The following is an 18624-nucleotide window of genomic DNA, read 5'->3' on the forward strand; positions in this document are numbered from 1 at the left end:
TCAGTTTTTCTCTTTTCCTTCACCCCAGCATCAAACCAGCTAATGGTAGTTGCATTCTACTAGTGCATGTAACTAAGAGCTATCCAATTATTTGAAATTATAATTGATAAGAAAACATAAAATTCTTATATTCACATCTATGCAGATATATCCTGAGCTGTGCTCGTAATGTCCTTAGGAAAATTATAAAATACATTATGCACTGGTCGGGGATAAATGTGTTACCCTTTCCAGACTTAAATCTCTTTCCCATCTGTTTTCAGTTCTTGAATCTTTCCACATGATCCTGTGCCACTGACTGAAGGGCAGAATGAGTTGCCTGTTAAAGCTGCATCCTCCACAGCGCTGTTGCTTGACAAATGCCACTACCTTGTGACACCAGTTGAAGGATTTTGGCACTGTAGCAATGCAGTGAAAGCAATTCTGGTTTTCATGGAGGAAGTCTAGTGTATCAGATGGGATTGATCAATTGTGTTACAAAGCCATCAGTAGGTGAGACACAGATGCTTCAGAGTTGTTTCAGAAAAGTTCTCACAAGTGATAGAATCCTATCATGGTTTGAGCTGAAAGGGACCTTAATGATCATCCAGTTCCAACAATTCCTATTAGATCAGGCTGCTCAAGGCCCATCCAGCCTGTCTTTGAACACTTCCAGACTTGGAGCCCCCATATTTTCTCTGGGCAACCTGTTCCAGTGTCTCACCATCCTCATGGGGAAGAATCTCTTCGTAATGTCTTACCTAAATCTGTCTTCTTCCTGCCTTTGCCTTGTCACTCCATGCCTTTGTAGAAAGTCCCTGTCCAGCTGTCCTGTAGTCCACTTCGAATACTGAAAGGCTGTTCTAATGTCTCCCTGGAGCCTTCTCCTGGCTGAACAACCCCAGTATGTCTTCATAGGAGAGGTACTACAACCAGTGTTGGTGCATCATCAATGGTCTCAGTGAGGAAAGTGTCTGCAGTCAAAGCTGTATTAATGAGTCAAACATGGATTTAAGAAAATAAGATTGTCAGAATCTTAATCTGGAGTTGCTGTGTTCTCCATGGAGGAAGAAACTTTTATATCAAGTCATATTTGTCGTTCTAGCTATAGTTAGTATCTGTGGGTCAAGTGTTGCTGTATGCAGGATATGAATAGACCATCTATTTGTGGTTTGGCTTGCATATATCATAACACTGGTGACAACTGACAATTACTAGGTTTGTTTATGGCTTAAGAAGTACCATTTTAGCTGCTCTCCAAATACCACAGGACAGAACACTGTTTAACATGGGGGTATCCAGCCCAGCTCTGAGGTTTGTATCTGTATTGCTCTAACCAGACTCTTCTCTTTCTGTGGTGTCAGTGAAGTGCTGGATGCAGGTGCAGGTTGGTGTTGAATTTCCCAGTTAACTGTCTGGTTCCACAGTCTCTTCTCCATCTGGCTCAGCAGGCAGTCACTGTTCAGCTGGGTCCCACAGCACCAACACCATCACCAAAAGGCCAGAAGTGAGATGTGTTGGCAGAGCTGTGCTGGTTTTGAAAACTGGTTACAGATCAAGACTGAGTGGGTTTGCATTGCTGTGTACAGGGAAAATGGCCTTTTCTCAAATTGTCTGGCATTAACTAATCCATCATTTCTGTGTACTAAAGCTGGCAAAGGCTGTGCCTGAGGTAGGAGCACAACAAGGGTTGAGCCTGGCAGGCGGGAGCATTTGTGATTGTAATCCTGTTGCACTGACTCACTCAGTGACCTTGGGTTGATCACTTGACCTTCTCTTGCTAGTTGCTGCAGCTGCGAAAATGGGCAGAAGCAAAATACTTAATCATCCTCCCAATTCTGGATCAGAGCTGAGTGTTCTTGGTGAAGCAGCTCATCCATAACACTCGTGCCTATAAGTTAAAAGAAATATGGGTGAAGTTGGCTGGTTAACTTGTTGGTAGTGTAAGGAGATGTCTCCATCTGAGTGTGACACTGACAGTATTGCAGCATACACTTACATGTGCTGAACTGTTTATTTTGCTGTAATGTTTTGAAGAGTAACACGTGAATTCCTTTTCATTCCAGCTTTCTCCAAAAGGGACAAAAAATTATCTAGCGCTTTGCTTTGACAGCTATATGTATGTCCCCTGTTAGTGTTTGAACTTTAAAAGATCCCTGTCCGAAGGATTCGGTGCTTTATTTAGAGCTATTTGAATTTAGTTACCCATGTATTATAGGGGGACAGTGAATACTGAGGGCTTCAGGCCAACACAAGACGTTTCTGTAGTGTGAACGAAGCCTGCTCTGTTTTGGTTCTGAAATCTTTTTTAATAACTGTGGTTTGGAAAACCAAGGGCACATCAAGTTCATTGCTGTGCTTCAACTGTGTATCTGATTTTCATCTGAGAGCGCAGATATTCGCACATGGGCTTTAGCAGTTAAATGTTTATGTAGTCTTCTGTGAACCTCATGAAGTTCAACAAGAGCAAGTGTATCTGTGTCTAGGCAGGAGTAACCCCCTGCACCAGTGCAGATGAGAGGCTTACCTGCTGGCAAGCAGCTCTGTGGAGAAGGTCCTGCAAGTTTTGGTGGACAGGTTCACCATGAGCCAGCAATGCGCCCTTCTGGCCAAGAAGGCAAATGGTCCCCTGGGGTGCATTAAGAAGTGTGGCCAGCAAGTTGAAGGGGGTTCTCCTCCCCCTCTACTCCACCCTGCTGAGGCTACAGCTGGAGTATTGTGTCCAGTTCCAGGTTCTCCAGGTCAAGAGGGACAGGGAACTGCTGGAGAGTGTCCAACAGAAGGCCACAAAGAGGATTAGTGGACTGGAGCATTTCCCTTACAGAGGCTGAGAGACCTGGGTCTCTTTAGCCTGGAAAAGAGCAAACTGAGAGGGGGGTCTTATAAATGCATATAAATATCTGAATGGTGGAGATCATGAGGATGGGCTGGTCTCTTTTCAGTAATGGCCAGTGATAGGACAAGGGGCAGCAGGCACAAACTAGAACACAGGAGGTTTCACTTCAACTTCAGGAGAAACTTCTTTACTTTGAGGGTGCTGGAGTCCTGGAGCAGGCTGCCCAGAGAGGAGGTGGGGTCTCTTTCTCTGGAGAGATTCTAAACCCACCTGGATATTGTGATCCTGAGCAAGCTGCTGTGGGTGACCCTGCTTTAGGAGGGAGTTTTGGCTACATGAGCTCCAGAAGTCCCTTCCAACCCCCACTATGCTATGATTCTTTTCAGAGCTAACATTCAAGATGAAGATGGCTTGAAAGCAGGTCTGAAAGTTAAAATATATGTGGGGATGAAGACTTGCATTGCAAAACTGGAGTGAGGGAATAAAATAATGAGCATTTAAAATAAATTGACCTGAAACTTTGTCTGTTAATTAAGTCCAATTCCAAATTCACCCTTAATGAGTAACCTAAAATCATAGCAGATGGTGTGCTTTGGTTTCAGCTTATTTTGAGTTTTGTCTGGGTATGTTTTTCTGTATAGACAGAATCAAGAAACATTTTCCCTTTCCAAAGTGTTGTCTCTGAAGTTGTCCAGAGTGCTGCCTGGTGGTGTGGTTTCTTATGAAGAGATTTTTTTACCTGGTATGCAATAGCTGTTAACAGTCACATGATAGCCATCCAGTTGGTAAGAGTGCAAAGTCAGGGCTATCCCCTCAGGCAGACTTCATTTAAACACTTTTCTTTGTGCCAGATTTCTAGGCATTTTTCTCTTCTAATGAATGCATGTGTTTTAGAGCAGAGACCTTTCTAGCCCTTCTCTCCCTTCCCCCAGTCCTGTGCCTACTTCAGTGCTGGGTATGGTGTGGGGGTTTTACTCAAATGTTTCTCTGAAGAGTTTCAGAAACCCTGTCAAAATGATTAAGGGTCTGAAATTCTATATTACATTAATGTTTTCCAAGCATTTTATTCAACAGACAATATAATGTGAAATATAACCAAAAAATCAAATGCTGGCTCTTACATAACACTATTGGAGGGGCTGCTGTCACTTTCTTGAAAGCAAATATTTTGAGGAGTATGCCTAGCTCTGCAATGTGAGAAAAAAAAATTGAAATAGTCTGTGCTCATGTCAAATCATTTTTTAATAAACATTTATAGTCTTCAGTCTCTATTAGGAGGTTTTCTTGGGCAGATTTGACTGTAAACTCATGCAGTTTATTTAAAAGAGGCTTCAAGATCATCTTGGATTTTGACATTTGGGGTTCTAAAGTATTTTTCCCTTACCGTGATGAGCAAGAAACTCCTCTGGAAACACTTTATGTTGGCTAAGCTGTCAGGGCCACCCAGCTCTTAAAGAGAAACTGATCATTTAATAATTTTATCCAAGTGGGGAGAGAAAACCTAGCAAAAGCAAAGAAGCCTCTGCCTGAATATTTAATGACTTCTGTAAGTTAAGACAATGATGAGTAAGGTGGATAATTATGAATGAAGAACACAAGACATGAACTAAGCTGATTTTTTCAGAACCTATTTATAACTGATTAAAAGTCCAGATCCATTAAGAGGAAAATAACCTTTTAATTTGGGGTCAGACCGAAGATGCTGAACCAGCAGAAATCACTGTGATGAGCTCAATGTTCTCATAACTCTTTGTATTTTTATGCTTTAACTTGTGATCAGCCAGAGATGATGGCAGGGTTTAGATGATTTTGTTTGGCTCACTGAAGAATGTAGCAAAGCAGTTCCTGCCATGTCTGATAGTGGCTTTACACCCTTCCTGTCTGTGTGTCCTGAGCTGAATCTCAACAGACAAGGGAGGATGGGTTCTTAAGGCATTTTGCTCACCAAGACAGACCCAAACTGCACCTGGTTTCCTTCCAGCACTTTCAGCTCACCTGTTCCTGAAAGCCCCAGTGATGCCATTCCAACCTTCTATCTGCAAATTAGTTAATTAAGCCAGAACTGCAGGATAATTTCTTACATGTCTAACCTGAATATTTTATGATTAAATTCAGTCCTCTTTTTTCTCATCCTACTCACCAAATACTCATCCTTTTTGCAGCAGCCCAGTGATGTATCTGAAGACAGCTATCCTATCTACCTCCACCCCTGTCTCTAGACAGTATGATTTCATATATTCTTTTTCAGCTTGGTATCTGAAGGGAGTCAAATTTCTGTGAGTCTTGTGGAAAAGAGGAGTTGACTAAGGGAAAGCGTGTGACAGCTTTGACAAAGAGGCATGTATGCAGAATTCAAATGTTACCCTTTCTGAGGCATCCTCTTGCCAACGAGCTGGCTCCCAGGCACTAGCTGGTCAGCCAGTATAAATGTTGCACATGCTGCCTGTTATCCGGACAGATAGGAAAGCAGTGTGGGTGGGAACTGGAGAGCTTGGGCGACATGAGTGGGGGAAGGAAGGAGTGGGGATGCTGAAACAAGGGCTATCTTAGAGAAAATAAATGCTGAGATTATTGTGGTGGAGGGAACAGGACGAAAGGAGAACAGAGTTTTTCAGTTCCAGTGTTCACTGAGATGTTGATGTTAAGACTTGTTTTGAGCAGGCGTGGGAGTCTGGTACATATCCTAGGACCCAAAATTCCTGAACTTTCCTTAAGGTCATTTTGTAGACTGAGCCAGTCTAATTATTTTATAATGGGATGTAAATTACTTGGAGAATGTATTGAACTGAGCATTCAGACTCACAAGTTTTTGTTCCATGTTCTACTGCTGGAATGAGAAGAAAGAGATATGTGTATTGGGATTTTCATTATTAAATTGGTGATAATTATCTGTGTTTTGAAATATATGAGTGAAGAACACTAAATGCATACTGAGTTAGCAGTCTATATCCTTTATCAAAGGAGGGAAAAGTACTGAATATCCTATGGAAGTGTTATATAAAGAAAAATCAGTGCAATTTGCCTAACAAAAAGATACCATGTATCGCGTCTTGGTACTCTGCTCTTACAGGAGATACCATGCCAATTTAAGCATTTCAGCAAGTATATGATTTATACTCAGGGTTTTCTGTGCTGGAAAAGTACAGTGATGTGTAGAGGAAAAAATCAGACTTGTCATATGAACTTATTTCAGCACAAGAGTCAGTCAAGAGAAACATTAGAGAAGTGTGTGTATGAAGGGCAGACTCACTGCCAGGATTTACTTACAGCGGTTTTGTTCATCTGTGATTTCCATTGCAGTTGCTGTTTTGATAGAATTTGCTCCGAAATGACTCTAAGCTCCAGTTTGGGTTTAGCTGGTGTTATTTAGCATACAGGTTGCTAGGATGTCAAAAGTCATGAGTATTGTCACACTGTTATGATATTGCTGCCGGTACTGCCTTTGATGGTCTCTTTTAAAGTTCTTGTTTAACCCGTTGTGATCTCCCCACCCTTTGTGCATCAGGAAGAACAGGAGTTGTTGATTATTTCAAGGGTTAGGGCTAGGCTGGCCACTAGAGGAGTGCCAGAGGCTCTCTAAGAACCCTTCTCCTTTCCCAAAGGGAAGAAGGGAGAGACTGATGGGCTGGACTGATCAGCTGGGATGGAAAGAACAATCCAACAGAGAAACAAACCAATATGGAACCCAGCTCCTGATGACAATGAAGTCACCAGCACCACTGATGCTGAGGCCAGGCATTGGGGAAGTCCTAGACTGGATTCAGTGGCATATGGGAACCAGATTCAGGAGCTAGATTCTGAAACTAGATTCAGGAAGACAGGGATCAGGATCACAGGCAGAATGGACAGAGTCCTCCTTTGACACTAGTTGTTCCATTTACACAAAAGGCTTGACCCTAGTGATCCCTCAGCTTAATACCGAAGATGAGGTCCATGGGATGGAATTCCATGTTGGTCAGTTGAGAGTCACCTGTCCTGTGCATTTCTCCTGCAGGTGCAGCCTTTTACTCTGCACCCACACAGAGCCCACAAGATTTAGCAGTGACCTGGGTCTGCAGCCCAACGTTGCTACTAACTCTGACCATCAGTATTCTCACTGCTAGAAGCAGCCACTGTCTGGGCAAACTTGCCCTGAACTTAAGAAAGTGCCTCACTGAGCAGAGAATAAGCTGAGAAGTCAAATCATTGAGCAGAATTAGTTCAGTTTCAACCCAAACCAGGACAATCTATTACAGTAAATCCATGTGAGAAAACTTGACATAGAGATCATTCTTTCTTCATTCAAAAGCAGTGCTGGTGTTTTATCTTCCTTTTTTTATTTAATGATTTTACAACCTCTGAAGGAGCTGTTCTGAAACACAACAAAGTAAAGGTTAACATTGGAAATGTGAATTTGCTTGAGCTGCTTCCTGAGACTCTGCAGTTTGCACTTTTCTAAATTGACCAGGTCAGATGCAAGGAGGTTTACTTGGAAAAATGTGAGGTCTTAAGAGCTGGGGGAAATGCAGTGTTGGCTGAAAAAGCAGATGTGGTGTTTCTGAGTTGTACATAGTCCTCAAAGTGATGTTTCAACCAAAGCTTCTGGAAAGATTTTTATTTTTCAGTAAAACAGTGGAAAAAATGACATATAGATTGTGCCAGAGCAGACTGATAGTGGAAGATAGTGGAAGAGTGGAAAAAGCATAGGAAACCGTTCATGTTAAATAGTAAATTCTAATTGTGTTGTTCGCCTGTTAAATAGCAGATACACCTGCTGGAATGGAAACAGTTCCATGAGGAGATCCGCACTCAGGAATCAAATGCTCGAAGAGTGTTTCCTTCCAAGTTAGAGGTTTTTCACAAGTGACTGTGTAAGACCCCCCAGCACAGCTGAGTAGTTTGTAATCAAGAGATATTTCCGTGCTAACACAGCCTTTTCCTCCAGTGAATTTCAGCATTTGGAAGTGGGTAATGAAACTGGCAAAAGTATTTTTTTTTTTTTTCCAGAGGGAAGGAAAGAATGTAAAAAAGGCAAAATTATTTCAGCAAACAATCCTGGGAAACCTAACCATGGTGAGTAGTGACATGGCTGAGGTCAGGCTTCCTTAAACTGAGTTTTCCATTTGAACCAATAAATGAGACTCCTGAAGAATGCTAACAAGTAATAAGATAGAATTCTAAGTTCCAGATTGCAGGAAGCACAGGGAGAGTCCTTTTATGACATAGGGAAAAGCAACAGAAAAACCAAGCAAATTAAATTACCTGGAATTTTGCCAGAAGAGGGAACCAATTTTTTTTTGTGAATTTTTTTGAGACCTCTGGCCCTATTTGAAAAGGGCCTATGGGCAGAGGTAAGAGAGCAAGTGTGTGGTTAATAATTTCCTGCCCCAGAGCTGCATGATTAGCAATCTTTCACATTGTTTTAGCCAACAGGGCAAATTGGAATGTCCATCCTGCTTTGTGCTTGCTGAGAGTGAGGTGGTTGCTCAGAGCACAGCAAGGACATGGACTTCACAACCCACAGTGTGTTTGTGCTCATGAGATGATTCAGGAACTTGTGATCTACTGGAAAGACTTAGCGTCCCAGGTATAAATACCAGCTGTTTCACTGAAAATGTCTGCAGTTCACTGTTAGTCATCCACACCCTTTCTCCCTTGGCCCATTCCTGTTACTTTTTCCTTCATCCATCAGTTAGTACAGACTGGATGCTGGGGGTAGATAGGCTTCTAGTCTGAACTGCTATAGCTCGCCTTTATTTTTCCTCTTCCATCCTTCAATTCCTGTATCTGTATCTTTGCCAACCAATTTATCGTGGCTGTTAATTAGACAGCATTATCATGTTTTGAATGTGAAAAGGTATCTAAAATGTTAGTAAATAACTCCTATGAGATCGTTTAGCTCAGGTGGCACAACATTCCCTTCACATACATGTGCTCTACCTAGCAGAGGTTCAGTCTGCAAATCCTATGGCTTCACTAACATAAATAGAATTAGAATTATAAATGGAACCCAATCCCTAATGGCAATGATGTTACTGTCACCACTGATGCTGGGGTTGGGCACTGGGAAGTCCCAGACAGGACTCAGCAGCAGAACAGAATTCAGGAGCTGGATTTTGGAACTGGATTCGGGAGCACATGGGTCAGGATCAAAGGCAGAAAGGACAGTCTTCATGGAACACCAGCCATTGCAGTTACATGAAAAAGCTTGGAAAGCAAGTCGATGTAAGGGTTTACAGTTGTTCAGTTGTCCTGAATTTCTCTTGCCCACTGCTGCATTCAGACCCCTGATTCTTCTAGGTGAGATCTGAAGTTATGATTTGTGCCACCCTACAGCAACACATTTCTGTAGTTCTTAGAATTTGGTGAAAAATGTAGGGACAATTAAATCCATATGCTACCCCCTGCGGCAGACCTGTATCCCCCCAGTTACCCTAAGCTCCTGAATTTCATAAACCATCTATTTTTCTTGCTAAAATTAATACCACATTTAAGTTAGATAAGGTCTCATGTTATTTAGTCCCCAGTGAAGATGTCAGAATTGAAACAATTTACAGTGGAAATAGAACTGAAATAAGAGAATTGCTGCTTGATATTGGAGAACAGTGAGATGAGGCAGTTGATTATATAGAGTTATAATACGGTGAGAGATATGGAGAGAGAACCCAGAGCCCTTTGGTGCTGTTGATACTTTATTCTGGATGGGCTCCCTCATTTCTGAGGCTTTCTTTTTGTTCTAATACTTTTATGATTTTACCCAGAGAAGGGTGTCATTGTGTAGAATGAATGTTTGGCATCCATGAAAGGTGGTTGGTGGATTCTACGATTTATGCTTCAGCAGGATTCCTTCTTGACCTGGGAAAGCCATCTTTATACTTGAGAATTCATGCAAATGTTTGTGTATTGAAGTTATACAAAATGCTGATCGTGTTTGACTCTATTAGGACAGTAGAGCAGAAGCATGAATTCTTCCTGCTTTAATCAAACAATTAACAAAGATTCCTTTCTCAGGCTTTTGTATCTTGGATATGGATGCTTTGTCTATCTAAAAATGAGCTTTGGGGGTCTTTTAAAACCTTTGCCACAGAGTACTATGTCCAGTTCTGGTCTCCCCAGTTCAAGAGAGACAGGAGAGAGTTCAGTCAAGGCTGCAAAGATGTTGAGGGGCCTGGAGCATCTCTGTGAGGAGGAAAGGCTGAGACTTGAGGCAGTTGAGCCTGGAGAAGAGCAGCCTGAGAGGGCATTTTCTCAATAATCAGCAAGAGCTAAAGAGTGGGAGGCAAGAAGATAAGGCCAGACTCTTTTCAGTTGTGCCCAGAGACAGGACAATGGGCACAGACTGGAACCCAGGAAGTTCCATCTGAACAGGAGAAGACACTTCTTTGCTGTGAGGGTGCTGGAGCAGGCTGCCCAAAGAAGTGGTGGAGTCTCCTTTTCTGGAGAGATTACAAACCCACCTGGACACTGTGATCGTAGGCAAGCTGCTGTGGATGACCCTGCTTTAGCAGAGAGGTTGGATTAGATGATGCCCACAGATCCTCACCATTCTGTGAATTCCTAGACACTCATAGCGGTAGCTCAGCCCAGGTTGCTGGATGTTTGGGACACCCAGACACACTTCCCAAGTGTACCAATGATCTTCACAGCCTCTGTACAGTAAGCCTAGCACTCCTGGAAAGTATCAGCCCTATTCCACAGAGGCTATGAGTAACATAACACACTCATGTAGTAAGATTGCATCCTGGAGCTCAAGTCTTGCTGCACGTGTGCATTTTGCCTTTGGTGGGGTGCAACTATGCTAATACAAAAAAAGTGCAGGTAACAATATCATCAGCTAGGGAGTTGGAATCACTTTAACGTCTGGCTTACTGAATTTTTGCAACACATTTTAGTCTCCTGTGCTTTTTTCCTTTATTTTTTTAACTCCACCCCTGTAGTCTGTCTACAATGTGGGATCTGCAGAGAAGGTCTGTTCCTTACTATGCACAATTCCTGCGGGCGGGTGGGGAGTAGGGAGAGAGTCTTGATCTCAGTTTGGCCCCTGGGAAATTTTGTATTGTAAATAAAGCAGTAAAAACTATCAGGTGATGACACTTTTTGGGCTGTGAATTTTTTTGAACTAGAGACCTAAAGGTGAAATCATCTGTATTTCATTACCCATCACTGTGCTGTCCGGACACTTTCAACTTTCTGTGCTTTGACAGATAACTACTGGAGTAGCACATTATGGGTGTTGGAAGGGCTGCTGCTCTGCCCACAGACACAGCTGAATATCTTACTTTGAAAAGCTATTGCTGGGACACTTTTCAAGAGCTGCCACTAATCCTGCAGGATCTCTTAGGCATTTATTTTCTTCAAAAGGAAAAATTCATCCCTTAATTTGAATGCTTGTAGCATTTGTTATTTTAAACACTAAGCTTCCTTCTCTTACACTTAGAACAATCTCAGCATTCATGTGGTGATAATTTCCACACCATTAGGGCTATGAATTTTTGTTCAGACACACACAACTATTTTAACAGTTTTATTTTTTCCAGATAGTGCTACAGGTCAAGGACATTATCCACTTACAATAATAATAATAACATATACTTCAAAAGTCTGGGAGTTCTGATTTGCTTCCATTTAACTTTTGAAACATTTTACCCATTGCACAGTGACCATAGATACTGTCTGTGATGGTTTTTTGAGTGGTTTTGTTCCACTGAAGATCATAACCACATGAAAACTTATATATGTAGGAAAAAAATAAAAGAATATAAAAGCTAAATATTTTAACATTAATTACCTTTCTTTCAAATAATAGTCTTCTTGCATAAGGCCTAGACTTTACAGACAGAAAGATGGTACAAAGAACGAATTTTGTAGGTGAGCCCTTAATTTCTCTCCCCATATTGAGCTATCTTTCAGTTGTAATAATCACACTCACAGGGCCCTTGCTTCTGATAAAGCGGAATTTTGATTGAAAACTCCTGAGCCACAGAAGGCTCTCAGTGAACTACACCTGTGCAAGGCCAGGAGCAGCCAAGTTCTCTTTCCCGTAATCTCTAAATAACTGCGACTCACATAAATTCCTAGCCCTGACCTTTTTGTGCATTCCATACAATTTTGGCATAGAAACACAGTTGCCTCAAGCCTAGACTTGTGTTGCAATGCAATGGATCATGGGCAGCAGAACGATGCAAATGTTCTGTGCACTTGCACGTTTATATCCATGTCTGTGGGGACCATAAAGCAGGATTTTCTGTGGTTTAATATACGACTTCACTTTTTCCCGTAAGCGTGTAATTTCAAGGCCATTTGTCTCAGGTGGTTATTCATGTCTCCGAACATGTGTAGTTGGAGTGAGTCTTGTTAACATTGGCCCTGGCATTTAAAGTCTGGAACTGCAACACGTGAGGCTTGAGCAGCGTCAGAGTGTGCAGGATGTAACAGAGACATGGGGAACCTTATGCCTGCACCCAGTTTCCCAGCAATTAAGAGAGATTTTTTTTTTTTTCTTGTGGTTCTTCTTGTTCCTGAAACCTGGAGATGAAGTTATTTGAACCTGTGTGTTATTTACATCGGAATTAAACTCTTTCCTTTGAGTGGAATTATACCAGTTAAATACAATTTCAACAATATATGGTCAATCCAGTTTTAAACTGGTGACTCAAAACGTGTGGCTGGAGAAGATGCTAATTCTTGAATCACTTGCATTAGAGGCCAAAACAGGGACATTCAAATACTGAAAAGTAGGTTGGAGCAAGGTGTCTGGGGTCTTTTTGGTCTTGTCTGTTGAAGTAAACAGCAGAGGTATTTATGAAAATATGCTCCAACTGTGATTGGGATAAATTAAATTTTATTTGAAAGGATTCAACTTAAAAGTTAGACTCTTTAAATAAAAGGTAGTAAGTGCTGAGGTGGATTTGCTATATCTTAGTCTACATCCAAACACCAGAAGAACAGGTTGATGGACTATGAGCAAAATTACTACTTGTATATCTGCCTCCATGAGGATTTCCTTGGTTGCTGAGCAAAGCAAAAGCTCCGTTTTGGCGCTGTTCAGTACAGGTCCCTGTAGCAGTCCTGACAGTGATGTTCTGTATAGTGGGTAAACTGATGTTCAAATTATCATGCTTAATGATGAGATGAGAAGACAGCATGGCCTCTGGGAATCATTTTGGAGTGATTTAGGATGGAAAAATTGAAAATCTCTTTAGTAAGGATATGCTTTTCTAAGCAATAGATCCATATAGTAGATCCTTAGACAGCTTTAAGTCTCTAATACAGCCAAGGCATGGCTTTTTCACTGAACATGGGAGCCTATGAAACAGATATGAAAAGAATGGTTAGGTCTGCTGTGAGCAGAGAAGAACCTGATTGTAATTTTTGATCGGATTTCTGACAGGAAAGCTGAACTTTAAGTAAAGATATGCTATTTTGAATAACCTCAAACATAATGGTTCTTGGCTAAATAACATCATCTGATTCCACTTCTTCTAAGCAGTGTTTGCCTCATTTAAGTAACCTTCAAAAGAGCAACTCACAAATCCCTACTCCAGCAGATATGTCATCAGAAGTTAAAACAAAACTTTAGAGTTGGCTGTGCCTCTGTGATGCATTCAGATCATAAACATTATCTCAACACTTACCTGAAGGGAGAGGCAAATAAATTTGGGCCATCCTGATGGCAAATTTGAATGATGTTCCGTAAGTTAAATCCAGTTTGGGTGGTAAGTTTAATTTAAAAGGAAGTGATGTCAACAAGAACCTCTTGCAGTCAAACTAAAAGAAGGAACATAAAAATGGGTGGCATTTTTTAATTGTAATCGAAGCTTTCTGTTGTTTGTCAGACTTGGAAATTTCTGGTTCCAAAGCCTGAAACAAAGTACATAAGGGAAAAAAACTCACAGATGTCAGTGCACTCACCTAAATTTGTTAATCTCTTGATTACTTAATTGGAGTAATCTCTTCATGTGACAGCAGTACAGAAACACCTCCCTGCTCACCACAAACCACTGGACATTGAAGAGCCTGTGTTAGCTCTATAGTTTCTTTAATATTATCTGGTGATGAAAAAAGCTGCATAAACAAATGAGGTTTGGTGATTTAAGTCTTTGTGGGGGAGAAAAAAGTGGTTTGATATTTTATAACACACATTGTGGTTAATGAATGGTACCTGTTCAATATCAGGTGAACAGATTAACTTGTTTGCTGGCTGAGAAGCAAACAGTGCTAGCTTTCATTTGAGGCCTGAGAATCAAGAGATGAAGTGAAGAGGGAAGTGAAATCAGGGTTTAAGTATTTTTAAAGTTTATCTGAACACAGATGTTCTTTGCATGAATTACAAAATCTTTTTAAGAAAAAAACGACTGTACAGGTTTGAAGGAGACAGGGAAGCAGCTTTGAAGGTAAAAATATTCTATTTCAAGTTCTGCCTCTACTCATTGCATCTGTCTGTTTCTCTGCAGGGCATCACACCTACACACTGTAGGCATGTAGGAAAGTTTGCTTCTTGTGCCATGCTCAATTACAAAAAACAGTTAAGTCTTATGTAAGCTATTTGGACAGTGTGTGCATAGCACAAACCACATCTTATCTTTTGTAAGTGAATCAGGTTAGTGTTTTATCCTCAATTTATTTTAATTATATTTCTTTGGAGTAGGTTGGTGTTTGCTCTCATTGAATGACAGTCTTGGCTTTTTCTTAGTTCTGGAATCATGTTAAAGTTTTTTACGTGTTTTTAAGTGTCTCAGATGCTTTGGAACTCCTTTCTTCCTTTCTGTCTCGTGTATATATGTATTTGCTTTGCTTGTACTTGCTTTCAATTTGACTTTTTCCCCTGTAGGTATTACAGAAAGCATGACCTCAGATCTTTTGGCTGGTTCTGTTAACAGCATACCTGAGTCCTTGGCAAAACCTCATCGCTCAATGCTGAACAGCTCCGGGTTTCTTTGAGTAGCCAAAGGAAATATAAAATTAATTAGCAACATAATTTAGGTCTTTACCTGCCTTGTAAAAGTCCACAAATATTTGCACTAGTTAGAAGCTTCTGGCTAAGATCCTGTTCTCCAGTCTGAGGTTATGAAATGCTGAAATTCAGCTGAATTGCTGAAAATTTGACAATTAGTATTAGGGATTCTCCTGAAGTCTTTCACTGTTCTATGCATTAATGATTTACTTAAATACTTGGCAAACAGAAGTCAGTTGGAAATGCAGATTTGTGTCCAGCTTATATAATTTCTTCCTACACTCATTCTCTGTGTGGCTTGATAATTTTTTGGAAGCTCCTATTGCAATCATAAAACAGGTTAAATTGCCTTTTTGCTTTTATGAGGACAAAGACAACACCTGTATGAATTTGCAGCATTTTGGAATATGTGCTTTCTGTCTAGATTATTTTGTTTTGTATAAAAGAACTAACTTTTTGTGAAATGCCTCAGTTTTTCATCTTGGTGGGTTTATAAAGCTCGATCAACATTTTTCATTTTATATCAGGCTCTGATTCTTTAATTTTTATGGGAATTTATCTCTTGCTGAAACTGATGGGAGAATCTCATTCTCTGTAGTCCCCTGATACTTTTCTCTTATTTTCTGGGGTTTAGCTGATTTTTATAGTGGCATATCAAAATGATAGAATGTTTCCTTTGTTTTGAAGTTCCTTAATCATATTTCCAGGAAGAAATAGTTAAGACTTCATTTTATTTCCTTGGCAGAGAACCAGTTTTAAACAAGGACATGTATCCAGACAGCAGACAGTTCATAAGATGCTGAGCAATAGCTGACTCAAGCCATTCATTCGGGTGATGCATGCTTTTTCAGTTCCCATTTTCCTAGGTTGCATAGTAACCAAAAGGTCAGCCTCATTCCCTCATCAGTGGAAATCAAACATAAGTTCACAATGCCCAGATTTCTCATTCATCAAATCCTTCAGGGCCTGTTCATTCCTCATCTACGTGTTCGGGCGTATCTTTAGTTTTCCATGATTGCTTTGTACAGCTGGATGGATGTGGTCTACATGCAGTTAAGCCACGTCAACATCCTCATGGTTCATAGTATAATTGTAGTTTCTTTACAAGAGAATGAAGGCATCCAATATTTTTGTTGTTGTTGTTGAAGCACAGTAATCAGGGATACATGGAAATGTGGGAGAAAAACACCTTTAAAGGAAGGTAGAACTGGTGGTATTCTGCTCCTAAGACCTACTTATAGGTAGCATTCCATTATCTGGGAAATACATATGAGAAAAATGTGAATCTGTTTTCTTTTCTGACCAACTTAGTGATTGCTATAATCAACAAGAAGCAGCTGAAACACTGCAATCTTGAATAACTGTCTCCTTTTAGCTGCTTTTACACCAGTGTTTTCATGTTGACTCATCTCTTACACAACTGGAAATGTTGATAATAAAATCCAGTGTATCCAGGGAGGCTTTGGAATCAATTCTTAGAAAGTGATTACCTAAAATATTTATGGTCACTTTTCTGTGATACCCACCTCCCTTCCCCCCCTTCACTCCCCCCACCCCTGCTCCAATTCAGTAACTGATCCCTTTTCAATTAAATATGTTTAGCATAACTTCTTGTGTCTGTTATAGTCATTTACATGTTGCTTATTCTAGTGTTGGAGTTCCAACCTTAATGAATTATACTGGTAAGAAAATGCATTGGTTGCCTCTTTGGGGGAGTTGTTGTTGTTGTTTGCTCCAGACCTGTCTATGTATGTTTTGGTTTAGATATAAATTTGAAAGTCTATGTGGAAGGCAGAAATGTGCCTATTTCCTTGGAATGAAATGAAAGATATTGATTTGTGATAACACTGCTCTTGCTCAGCCATAGAGGGAAAAGCTGAAAAAAGGTAAAAGAGTAGCATTATGGTTTAGTACATGGATTGTGTCCACAAAAGTAAATATTTCATGATTATTCTCCACTGCAAATAGTATCACCAGATACAGGCTGATTATCTTTGACCTAAAATCTTTTATAGAATGGTTCCGAAGCTCTCAGCCTGTGAAATTATGCTGGTAAATGCCTTTTTGACATGTGATTGACTCAACATGCCACTTGGCAAACCTTTTGTATTTTATTCTTTGCAGTAATACAGGATTTGCATGTGCATGTGTTTTTTCTTTGTTTCTAAAGTTAGAAAAACACTTATCCAGGTCTTGATTTAGCTAACTGTTGGTAAGAGTAACCCCCAAATAAGAAAAGAAAGGTAATAGACAATCAATAACCACCTGTGAGTTCTGGCATTCCATATAGAAGATTTAAAATTTTAAAAAATGGTTTTATTTTCTTCTTTCTTGCCTCCTTAGTTGAAATGTATCCAAGTAAATATTGCAAATATTAACCACATTTTCCACGTGAATGAATGTGCCCTATATTTTGAAACATTTTTGGTTTGATTCTTCATCATGATTAATGTCTAAGTGAAAAACCAGCACTATGTCTTGTTTCTCAAATACATTGAAATGGACAACATAGTGCAGACATTACAGGAAGCGAACATGTTAAATGCCAAAAAAAGTTCTCTACTGGAAATTCTCAGCTGAAGATGGGTGCTCTTGGACACTGAAACCTTCCCTCTATGTCTGGAGGGCCATTGAAATGTCACTTTCAAGGATTTAATGAATGAAAGAGTGGGAAATCTTCCAGCAAAGGATTGAAGTCATAGTACCCAAGTCTCTGTGCTGTCTTTTGGCCAGAGGTTATCACTTCAGGAGAAGGAAATTAGTGACTATACCTCTATTCCTCCAGCTCATTCTGTGTATTTCTGGAGATTCTTCCACTGTTGCATTTTAGCATAAATGAGGAAATTTAGAAATTGCAGACAAGTCTTGTACCCTGCCTTTTTAGTAGAGAAATCTGCACTCTAGGCACTAAATAACACAAATGTGCATAAATCAGTGATGTACTCCTTGATGGGATTGTTGCATTCCCAGATTCTCTTCCAGGTTTGTATGACTTCCAACCCTATAGGATACACTATCAAGTGACAGATGAAATATCCTTGTGTTTCCTTTCTGTTTTCAATTCTTTATTCTCCAAGTAAGCAGCAATATTCAGTCTTGATGATTTTTTGCTAACAGCAGACCATCTCTCCAGTTGCCCCTTTACTTCCTGCTCATTTAAGGCTGCTGTTACTCTGTTCGGACAGATCTCTCATTTTCCTATCAGAAATCTTACCGTCTTCTGGACGGTAGTGTTCTCTCCTTGGGAGCAGAAAACAGTAAAACCAAGTTATTCTCTTCTATGCCAAAGCAACAGTTGCCTGTGTTTACCCGAAATTTATTTCACTGCCTTGTAAATTCCTTGTTTTAAACAGCTACGGTCTTTCAGCACTGCAGATCAACTGCGCTTTGCTGCAGATTCTCATCAGAATTTGGCCTGCTCTTTGTTTTTTATTTGGTCTAAAGTACAAGGGATCATATTTTTAGGGAAACCTTAAACTTGTGTGTATGTGCATGTAGATTTTCTTGCCAATGAACTAATGACTTAAAAGAGCATTTCTGACAGCAGGAAAGTTTTCTGTTGCATTTTGCCCTTCGCACAAAAGCATACTACATCTTGTGTACTGGATTTACAGTTACCTGGGACAACTGACAGCAACAAACTTCAGTGACAAGAAAATCATGGGTCACAAACAGGGATGTGCTGGTCACTAGAGTACAAACAGGTGATTTTTTTTTTTTTCTTTTAATATCCATCAGTAGTTGCTGAGCCTTTGCCAGGCTTTATTTTCTTGAGAACAGGTCAGCCCTTCAGTGTAACAATAGGAATGTTTAATCCACTGGTACTGAATGTGGTTAGGTACCCCTTCCTGATGTTTAAGACCCACATGCTCTTCTA

Source organism: Indicator indicator, chromosome 17 (genome assembly GCF_027791375.1).
Source record: "Indicator indicator isolate 239-I01 chromosome 17, UM_Iind_1.1, whole genome shotgun sequence".
In the NCBI taxonomy this organism is placed as follows: Eukaryota; Metazoa; Chordata; class Aves; order Piciformes; family Indicatoridae; genus Indicator; species Indicator indicator.